The sequence below is a fragment of the Balaenoptera acutorostrata genome, unplaced genomic scaffold, assembly GCF_949987535.1.
Source record: "Balaenoptera acutorostrata unplaced genomic scaffold, mBalAcu1.1 scaffold_408, whole genome shotgun sequence".
Lineage (NCBI taxonomy): Eukaryota > Metazoa > Chordata > Mammalia > Artiodactyla > Balaenopteridae > Balaenoptera > Balaenoptera acutorostrata.
Window position 1 is genome coordinate 7,367 of NW_026646140.1, and position 10,279 is coordinate 17,645.

A 10,279-nucleotide genomic window follows, 5' to 3' on the forward strand; every position below is an offset into this window, starting at 1 on the left:
AGAGCGGTCCCCGCACCGCGATGAAGAGTGGCCCCCGCTTGCCGCAACTGGAGAAAGCCCTCGCACGAACCGAAGACCCAACACAGCCAAAAATAAATAAATAAATAAATAAATAAGAAAATCCTTTAAAAAAAAATAAAATAAAATAAATGACACCTGCCCTCCAAAAATTCCTGGGGTCGAAAATCGACCAAAATTTCAAAAGAGGGCAACCTTTCAAGATGACAATTTCAAGAGGTATATTGTACTCACATTTTTTTTAACAGAAAACAAAAAGGCGAGGAAAAATGATGAATTTTAGGAATTTTTAAAGACATGCAAACCCAAATTACAAAAACCGATCAGCTCACAGCCGTCAGAATGGCCATTAGCAAAAATGCTGCAAACAATAAATGCTGAAGTGATTGTGGAGAGATGCTTACCCTCTCTTCTATGGGGGACGTGGTAAGAGCCACTAATGAAAACACAATGGAGGTGCTTTGAACATTGAGCTACAAGTCAATCATTCACACCCAGTGCTGGGCGTAACCCCTGAGAAATGAGAATCAAAAAGTCACAGGCTGGCAATCCTGCACTCCAGCAATATTTACCATAGCCAACACTTGGAAGCAACGAAAATACCCATCAATACAGGAATGCACCAAGAAGAAGTGGTCTATGTACACAATGGAATATTACTCCAATAAAAAATATTAATTAAATTTAAAAAACAAACAAAAGTAAGGAGACATCTGCTGTTGTGGGTTTATCCGGGCACATTCCACTCTAATTTATAACCGAGGAACACCACTGGCCGGGAGGGCTGTTTCCCTAGTTACCAGAGTGGGGAACGTAGAAAGGCTGCCGTCCTCTGGCCGTTACCTGCAAAAGCAGCTTTAAAACCTGTGCTAATGCTCACTTCATATGAACAAGTACGGCAGGGCTGTAAATGAAACCTGCCCTCAAAATGTTTAGAGGGAGGTAAATGGCCAAAGCATTTCAAAATGTGACACATACTTTAAGAAAACACTTTGAAGAACTAAGCTGTAATCACAGATTGAAAAATCAAAGCACGTGCCTTAAAGCTCAATTTCAACGGATTATGAGACACATGCAAATTCAACCACGAAGCAGTATTATCTCAAACCAGTCAGAATAACCATCAGCAAGAAAACTATAAACAATAAATGCTGAAGGTGTTGTGGAGAAATGCATACGCTCAACTTTAAGAGGGACATAACTTGGAAAGAGCCACTAATGAGAACTGAATGGAAGTGCCTTTAAAAGGGAAATATTGAGCTACCATATGATCCAGCAGGCCCCTTCCTGGACCTATAACCTCTGAAGACAGAACTGGAAAGACACAGGCAGGCAAAACTGCACTGCACAGTATTACAATAGCCAAGATATGGAAGTAACCAAAAAGTCCACCAACAGATGGGGGGACAAAGAAGAACTGCTACATGTAGAGATGGAATATTAGCTAGCGAAAAAATGAAACAATGCCATTTGCAGCACCATAGATGAGTCTAGAAGTAATCACGCAACTTGTAGTAAGTGAGAAAGCGAAAGACACATATCCTATCCTATCGCTTGTAGGTGTTACCAAAAAATTGATACCAATGAAGATATTTCCACAGAGAAAGGCAATCACAGATTCATTAAGCAAACTTATGGTTCACCAAATGGAAAGGTGTGAGGATTGGATACATTACGATATTGGGGTTAACAGAGATATACAAACACATGTGAAACACAGAATCACCAAAGACCTATAGAATACCAAGAGAAGACTACTCAACATTGTGTCATAACCTACATGGGAAAAGGATACGAAGAAGAATAGATATATGTATATGTGTGAAAGAACCACATCTTGCACACCTAGAGCAAACAAAATATTGTAATCAAATCTGCTGTGATAACAAATAAAAATTTACTTAAAAATACGAACAAGAAGTAATGAGAAGGGGGTGCTCGGGCTCCGGCCCGCAGTTCGAGCGGCGAGAGCGCTCAGAGACGCGACGCGGGGCAGAGGGGAGTGAGCGGGCGCCTCAGTGTCCTTCCCCATCCCACCCCTCGCCTCGCCACCTTCTCCCCCCTCAGCCGGACCGGAATTATGTGATCCCGGAAGTTCCGGCGCCACTGCTGTGTGGGATAAACAGTAATGGCGGAGGCTGCAGCTCCGGGAACAACAGCCACAACATCAGGAGCAGGAGCGGCAGGGGCGGCGGTGGCAGCGGCCTCCCCCACCCCTATCCCCACAGTCACCTCCCCGTCCCTGGGGGCATGGGATTTGGCAGCGACGGCAGCGGCGGCGGCTGGACCAAACAGGTCACCTGCAGGTATTTCATGCATGGGGTTTGTAAGGAAGGAGATAACTGTCGATACTCACGTGACCTCTCTGACAGTCCATATGGTGTAGTGTACAAGTATGTTCAGCGAGGGTACTGTATTTACGGAGACCGCTGCAAATATGAACACAGCAAGCCATTGCAACTGCTACAGCTCTAACTGCAAAGTCACCCCTTGCTGCTTCCTCAAGTCTCTCATCAGTAGTTGGACAGATGGGTGAAATGCATATGGGCGAAGCTGAGTCAAGAAATTCAAACTTTTCAACTGTAGGAGCGGGTTCAGAAGACTGGGTGAACGCCATTGAGTTTGTTCCTGGGCAGCCCTACTGTGGCCGTACTGCCCCTTCCTCCACTGAAGCACCCCTGCAGGGCTCAGTGACCAAGGAAGAATCAGAGAAGGAGCAAATTGCAGTGGAAACAAAGAAGCAGATCTGCCCCTATGCTGCAGTGGGAGAGTGCCGATATGGGGAGAACTGTGTGTATCTCCATGGAGACGCGTGTGATATGTGTGGGCTGTAGGTCTTCCATCCAGTGGATGCTGCCCAAAGATCACAACATATAAAATCTTGCATCGAGGCCCATGAGAAGGACATGGAGCTCTCGTTTGCTGTGCAGCACAGCAAGGACATGGTGTGTGGGATCTGCACGGAGGTGGTCTATGAGAAAGCCAACCCCCGCGAGCGCCGCTTCGGAATCCTCTCCAACTGCAACCACACCTACTGTCTCAAGTGTATTCGCAAGTGGAGGAGTGCTAAGCAATCTGAGAGCAAGATCATAAAGTACTGCCCAGAATGCCGGATCACATCTAACATTGTCATTCCAAGTGAGTACTGGGTGGAGGAGAAAGAAGAGAAGCAGAAACTCATTCAGAAATACAAGGAGGCAATGAGCAACAAGGCGTGCAGGTATTTTGACGAAGGACGTAGGAGCTGCCCATTTGGAGGGAACTGCGTTTACAAGCATGCGTACCCTGATGCCGTAGAGAGGAGCCACAGAGACAGACAGTGGGAACATCAAGCACATACCGGGCCCAACGAAGGAACCACTTCTGGGAGCTCATTGAGGAAAGAGAGAACGGCAACCCCTTTGACAACGACGAAGAAGAGGTTGTCACCTTTGAGCTGGGCGAGATGTTGCTTGTGCTTTTGGCTGCAGGTGGGGACGACGACCTGACAGACTCTGAAGACGAGTGGGACTTGTTTCACGATGAGCTGGAAGATTTTTATGACTTGGATCTATAGCAGCTTTGCTGGGCGTGTGAACTGGTCTGCTGAGCCTCAGACGGCAGCCCTCCCCGCTGGTGGCAGCAGTGCCCGTGGTTCTCTTCTAGGCAGGCCTCTCAACTCCAGGTGCTGTCGTAATAATTTTTACCCAGGGCCTGTCTTCTCAATCCCTCACCTTTCCCCAAGGAGTATGTTGTTTTCTCTGTTTAAAAAAGTTACAAAAATGAATCTTAAAGTTAGTTTTCTTGTAACATGAATTTAAGGGTCAGACAGAGTGTAGGTTTGCTGCGTCATCTGTTTTCAGCCAGATTCACACAGTTCAAGGGGAGCATTTCTGGATTTCCAGTACTCATTTTTGAGGACCCCAGGTTCAAAAGTAACAGCATTGGCCCCGCTTTTGGGTCCAAGAATTGGGGTGTTAGGTGAAGGATCTGAACTGTGGCATGTAGCCTTCTGCTATAGACTTAGGCGGATGCTTGAGGTTTCTGGTGAATTCTGCACATCTGTGTTTTTATATCTGTTCCCTGCCCTGGAATCCCCACCCTGTGCACTCGTTCTGTGGTTTTCATCTCTTGTTTAATTGCACACAAGTACTACTGCTGGGTAACCAGAACCAGGTGCGACTGTGTTGAGATTTTTGCTGTGTTTAGCCTGATAGGAAAATTGTGAAAGAACACATATAAAGATATAGCGGAATAAAATAAATGCAGAGTTGGAAGTTGACTCCCAAGGGCTGATAGACTTGGTACGTGGGAGTGTGTAACAAGCTTCTCATCCCTGCATAGATGCAGTGTCTGTAGCCTTAGTGGAAAAACTCAAGTTTAGTGGTTTCAGCCTCGTGTGGCAAATAGATCTTAAAGGACAAAGCAGTATATTGGTAGCTGTTAATAGAGCAGGGCAAGCTCTGTCTATATAAATAGGGAAATGGGCTTAGCCATAGAGGTTCAACTATCTGGTTATCTCATGTATTAACACAAACTGGGTCTCAGTTACACAGTTGTATTTAATGTTTTATGATCTCCTAGACTTTCTAGTCCAGGCACTTTTTGACAAACCTTTGTCCTCATTTGAGGGGTTTTGTTGTCGGGTTGTTGGGTCCGTTTGTGTGGGTATTTGCCTCATTCCATCCCTGAGCTTTGCAGCTAGACAGGTGTGATTGAAAACTATTTTCTAAGGTGTTTCCTGTAGCGGAGTAATTGGTTTGCAGTAGTAAGTCATGTTTTTCCACTAAAAGGGGACGGATGGGGTGGTAATCCACGAGGTAAGCTAAAGTTAAATTCTTAGAAGAATTCCTTGATCAGAAAATATAAATTTGCGTTTTGTTGCTCTATTTCCTGAAAGTAACTTGGAGATGCCCCTGATTTGTCCATCTACTGCTTTGATTCCTTGGATACCACTCATACTTTCACGTTAAGCAAAGACAAGTAATTCTTGCAGGGGTCTCTGTCTTTTTCAGCAGCCCTTTTGTAAGACGCACTTTTCCCATATAAAACAATTTTAAACCTCCCTCCCCCCCCCCCCCCTCCACAAAAGAAGTAAAGAGACATAAACTTAAAGGGCTTTTTCCTGGCACATTCCATTCTAGTTTACAACCTAGAACACCACTTCCATTAAGGCTCTGTTGCATTAGTAACCAGTTTTGGTAAAGGAGAAATGAGGCCGCCTTGTGGCCCTTTCCCGCAAGAGCGGCTTTACACCCACAGCTAAAGGTCATTAACGTTCAGAAGGACTCGGGGCCGTAAAGGACACCTGCCCTCAAAAATTGTGCTGAGGGCTTCCCTGGTGGCGCAGTGGTTGAGAATCTGCCTGCTAATGCAGGGGACACGGGTTCGAGCCCTGGTCTGGGAAGATCCCACATGCCACGGAGCAGCTGGGCCCGTGAGCCACAATTGCTGAGCCTGCGCGTCTGGAGCCTGTGCCCCGCAACGGGAGGGGCCGCGATGGAGAAAGGCCCGCGCACCGCGATGAAGAGCGGTCCCCGCACCGCGATGAAGAGTGGCCCCCGCTTGCCGCAACTGGAGAAAGCCCTCGCACGAACCGAAGACCCAATACAGACAAAAATAAATTAATTAATTAATTAAAAAAAAGAAAATCCTTAAAAAAAAAAAAAAAATTGTGCTGAGGTAAGGAATGGAGAAAACAATTCAAAACAGGCAAATTTTTCAAGAAGATAGTATGAAGAGTTAAGTTTTACTCACTCTCTTTAAAAAAAAGGAAAATGGATAAAAGCTCAACCTCAGGAAGTATTAGACTCATGCAATCTAATCTACAAAAAGGTTTCAACGCACACCAGTCGCCTGACCATCAGCAAAAACTCTACAAACAATAAATGCTGAAGGGGCTTTAGAGAACTGTGTACCCTCTACCTGCTGGTGAGACGTAAAGTCGTAACAGCCGACAACGAGAACCGAAAGGAGCTGCATTAAAAAGTAAAAATTGAGGTACCATTTAATCCAGCAGGCACGCCACTGGGCCTCTCACCTGAGAAGACCAGAATCGAGAAGACATAGGCTGCAAAAGCTGCACTGCAGCCTTATTCACAATAGCCAAGACAGTGAAGCAACCAAAATGTTCTTCAACAGGTGAATGGATAAAGAAGAAGTGGTTCATGTACCCAATGGAATATTAGCCATGGAAAACAATGAAACACTGCTCTTTGAGGCACCACAGGTGAACCTGGGGATAATCACCAAACATGATGTAAGTCGGAAAGCAAAAGACCTATATCCTATGATATCACTTACAGGGGTTAGCTAATAACTGACACAAATGAACATATTTCCACAGAGAAAGACGCTCACAGAATTAGAAAACAAACTATGCTCATGTAAAAGGAAAGGTGGGGGGAATGGATAAATTAAGATTAGTGTTACTATACGTATACAAATACATATTATATACATTTATCAAAAAGACCGACCATATAGCAAGGGAGGTCTGCAGAACACTCTGTAATATTTTACATGGGAAGAGGATCTGTACAAGAATAGACATATATAATGTACAAATGAACCAGATTCTGTACACCTAGGACAAACAATATTCTAATCTTTACCCAGATTAAAAAAAGTAAAAAAAAAACCAAGAAGTAATGAGACATAAACTTATGGGGGTTTCTCCTGGCACATTCCATTCTAATTTAAAACCTAGGAACACGACTTCCTGGAAGGCTCTGCTGCCTTAGTACCCAGATTTGGGAACGGAGAAATGATGCCTCCTTGTGGCCATTTCCCACAACAGCAGCTTTAAACACATTGCTAAAGGTCACTAAATATTCACCAAACTTGCATTTATTTAAATGACACCTGCCCTCCAAAAATTCCTGGGGTCGAAAATCGACCAAAATTTCAAAAGAGGGCAACCTTTCAAGATGACAATTTCAAGAGGTATATTGTACTCACATTTTTTTTAACAGAAAACAAAAAGGCGAGGAAAAATGATGAATTTTAGGAATTTTTAAAGACATGCAAACCCAAATTACAAAAACCGATCAGCTCACAGCCGTCAGAATGGCCATTAGCAAAAATGCTGCAAACAACAAATGCTGAAATGATTGTGGAGAGATGCTTACCCTCTCTTCTATGGGGGACGTGGTAAGAGCCACTAATGAAAACACAATGGAGGTGCTTTGAACATTGAGCTACAAGTCAATCATTCACACCCAGTGCTGGGCGTAACCCCTGAGAAATGAGAATCAAAAAGTCACAGGCTGGCAATCCTGCACTCCAGCAATATTTACCATAGCCAACACTTGGAAGCAACGAAAATACCCATCAATACAGGAATGCACCAAGAAGAAGTGGTCTATGTACACAATGGAATATTACTCCAATAAAAAATATTAATTAAATTTAAAAAACAAACAAAAGTAAGGAGACATCTGCTGTTGTGGGTTTATCCGGGCACATTCCACTCTAATTTATAACCGAGGAACACCACTGGCCGGGAGGGCTGTTTCCCTAGTTACCAGAGTGGGGAACGTAGAAAGGCTGCCGTCCTCTGGCCGTTACCTGCAAAAGCAGCTTTAAAACCTGTGCTAATGCTCACTTCATATGAACAAGTACGGCAGGGCTGTAAATGAAACCTGCCCTCAAAATGTTTAGAGGGAGGTAAATGGCCAAAGCATTTCAAAATGTGACACATACTTTAAGAAAACACTTTGAAGAACTAAGCTGTAATCACAGATTGAAAAATCAAAGCACGTGCCTTAAAGCTCAATTTCAACGGATTATGAGACACATGCAAATTCAACCACGAAGCAGTATTATCTCAAACCAGTCAGAATAACCATCAGCAAGAAAACTATAAACAATAAATGCTGAAGGTGTTGTGGAGAAATGCATACGCTCAACTTTAAGAGGGACATAACTTGGAAAGAGCCACTAATGAGAACTGAATGGAAGTGCCTTTAAAAGGGAAATATTGAGCTACCATATGATCCAGCAGGCCCCTTCCTGGACCTATAACCTCTGAAGACAGAACTGGAAAGACACAGGCAGGCAAAACTGCACTGCACAGTATTACAATAGCCAAGATATGGAAGTAACCAAAAAGTCCACCAACAGATGGGGGGACAAAGAAGAACTGCTACATGTAGAGATGGAATATTAGCTAGCGAAAAAATGAAACAATGCCATTTGCAGCACCATAGATGAGTCTAGAAGTAATCACGCAACTTGTAGTAAGTGAGAAAGCGAAAGACACATATCCTATCCTATCGCTTGTAGGTGTTACCAAAAAATTGATACCAATGAAGATATTTCCACAGAGAAAGGCAATCACAGATTCATTAAGCAAACTTATGGTTCACCAAATGGAAAGGTGTGAGGATTGGATACATTACGATATTGGGGTTAACAGAGATATACAAACACATGTGAAACACAGAATCACCAAAGACCTATAGAATACCAAGAGAAGACTACTCAACATTGTGTCATAACCTACATGGGAAAAGGATACGAAGAAGAATAGATATATGTATATGTGTGAAAGAACCACATCTTGCACACCTAGAGCAAACAAAATATTGTAATCAAATCTGCTGTGATAACAAATAAAAATTTACTTAAAAATACGAACAAGAAGTAATGAGAAGGGGGTGCTCGGGCTCCGGCCCGCAGTTCGAGCGGCGAGAGCGCTCAGAGACGCGACGCGGGGCAGAGGGGAGTGAGCGGGCGCCTCAGTGTCCTTCCCCATCCCACCCCTCGCCTCGCCACCTTCTCCCCCCTCAGCCGGACCGGAATTATGTGATCCCGGAAGTTCCGGCGCCACTGCTGTGTGGGATAAACAGTAATGGCGGAGGCTGCAGCTCCGGGAACAACAGCCACAACATCAGGAGCAGGAGCGGCAGGGGCGGCGGTGGCAGCGGCCTCCCCCACCCCTATCCCCACAGTCACCTCCCCGTCCCTGGGGGCATGGGATTTGGCAGCGACGGCAGCGGCGGCGGCTGGACCAAACAGGTCACCTGCAGGTATTTCATGCATGGGGTTTGTAAGGAAGGAGATAACTGTCGATACTCACGTGACCTCTCTGACAGTCCATATGGTGTAGTGTACAAGTATGTTCAGCGAGGGTACTGTATTTACGGAGACCGCTGCAAATATGAACACAGCAAGCCATTGCAACTGCTACAGCTCTAACTGCAAAGTCACCCCTTGCTGCTTCCTCAAGTCTCTCATCAGTAGTTGGACAGATGGGTGAAATGCATATGGGCGAAGCTGAGTCAAGAAATTCAAACTTTTCAACTGTAGGAGCGGGTTCAGAAGACTGGGTGAACGCCATTGAGTTTGTTCCTGGGCAGCCCTACTGTGGCCGTACTGCCCCTTCCTCCACTGAAGCACCCCTGCAGGGCTCAGTGACCAAGGAAGAATCAGAGAAGGAGCAAATTGCAGTGGAAACAAAGAAGCAGATCTGCCCCTATGCTGCAGTGGGAGAGTGCCGATATGGGGAGAACTGTGTGTATCTCCATGGAGACGCGTGTGATATGTGTGGGCTGTAGGTCTTCCATCCAGTGGATGCTGCCCAAAGATCACAACATATAAAATCTTGCATCGAGGCCCATGAGAAGGACATGGAGCTCTCGTTTGCTGTGCAGCACAGCAAGGACATGGTGTGTGGGATCTGCACGGAGGTGGTCTATGAGAAAGCCAACCCCCGCGAGCGCCGCTTCGGAATCCTCTCCAACTGCAACCACACCTACTGTCTCAAGTGTATTCGCAAGTGGAGGAGTGCTAAGCAATCTGAGAGCAAGATCATAAAGTACTGCCCAGAATGCCGGATCACATCTAACATTGTCATTCCAAGTGAGTACTGGGTGGAGGAGAAAGAAGAGAAGCAGAAACTCATTCAGAAATACAAGGAGGCAATGAGCAACAAGGCGTGCAGGTATTTTGACGAAGGACGTAGGAGCTGCCCATTTGGAGGGAACTGCGTTTACAAGCATGCGTACCCTGATGCCGTAGAGAGGAGCCACAGAGACAGACAGTGGGAACATCAAGCACATACCGGGCCCAACGAAGGAACCACTTCTGGGAGCTCATTGAGGAAAGAGAGAACGGCAACCCCTTTGACAACGACGAAGAAGAGGTTGTCACCTTTGAGCTGGGCGAGATGTTGCTTGTGCTTTTGGCTGCAGGTGGGGACGACGACCTGACAGACTCTGAAGACGAGTGGGACTTGTTTCACGATGAGCTGGAAGATTTTTATGACTTGGATCTATAG

General features: G+C 45.3%; 2 pseudogenes; both read left to right on the plus strand.

Moving 5' to 3' along the window:
* Positions 1-2,146: 2,146 nt before the first annotated feature.
* LOC130706847 (E3 ubiquitin-protein ligase makorin-1-like) lies at positions 2,147-3,574 on the plus strand (annotated as a pseudogene).
* A 5,277-nt stretch (positions 3,575-8,851) lies between these two features.
* LOC130706848 (E3 ubiquitin-protein ligase makorin-1-like) lies at positions 8,852-10,279 on the plus strand (annotated as a pseudogene).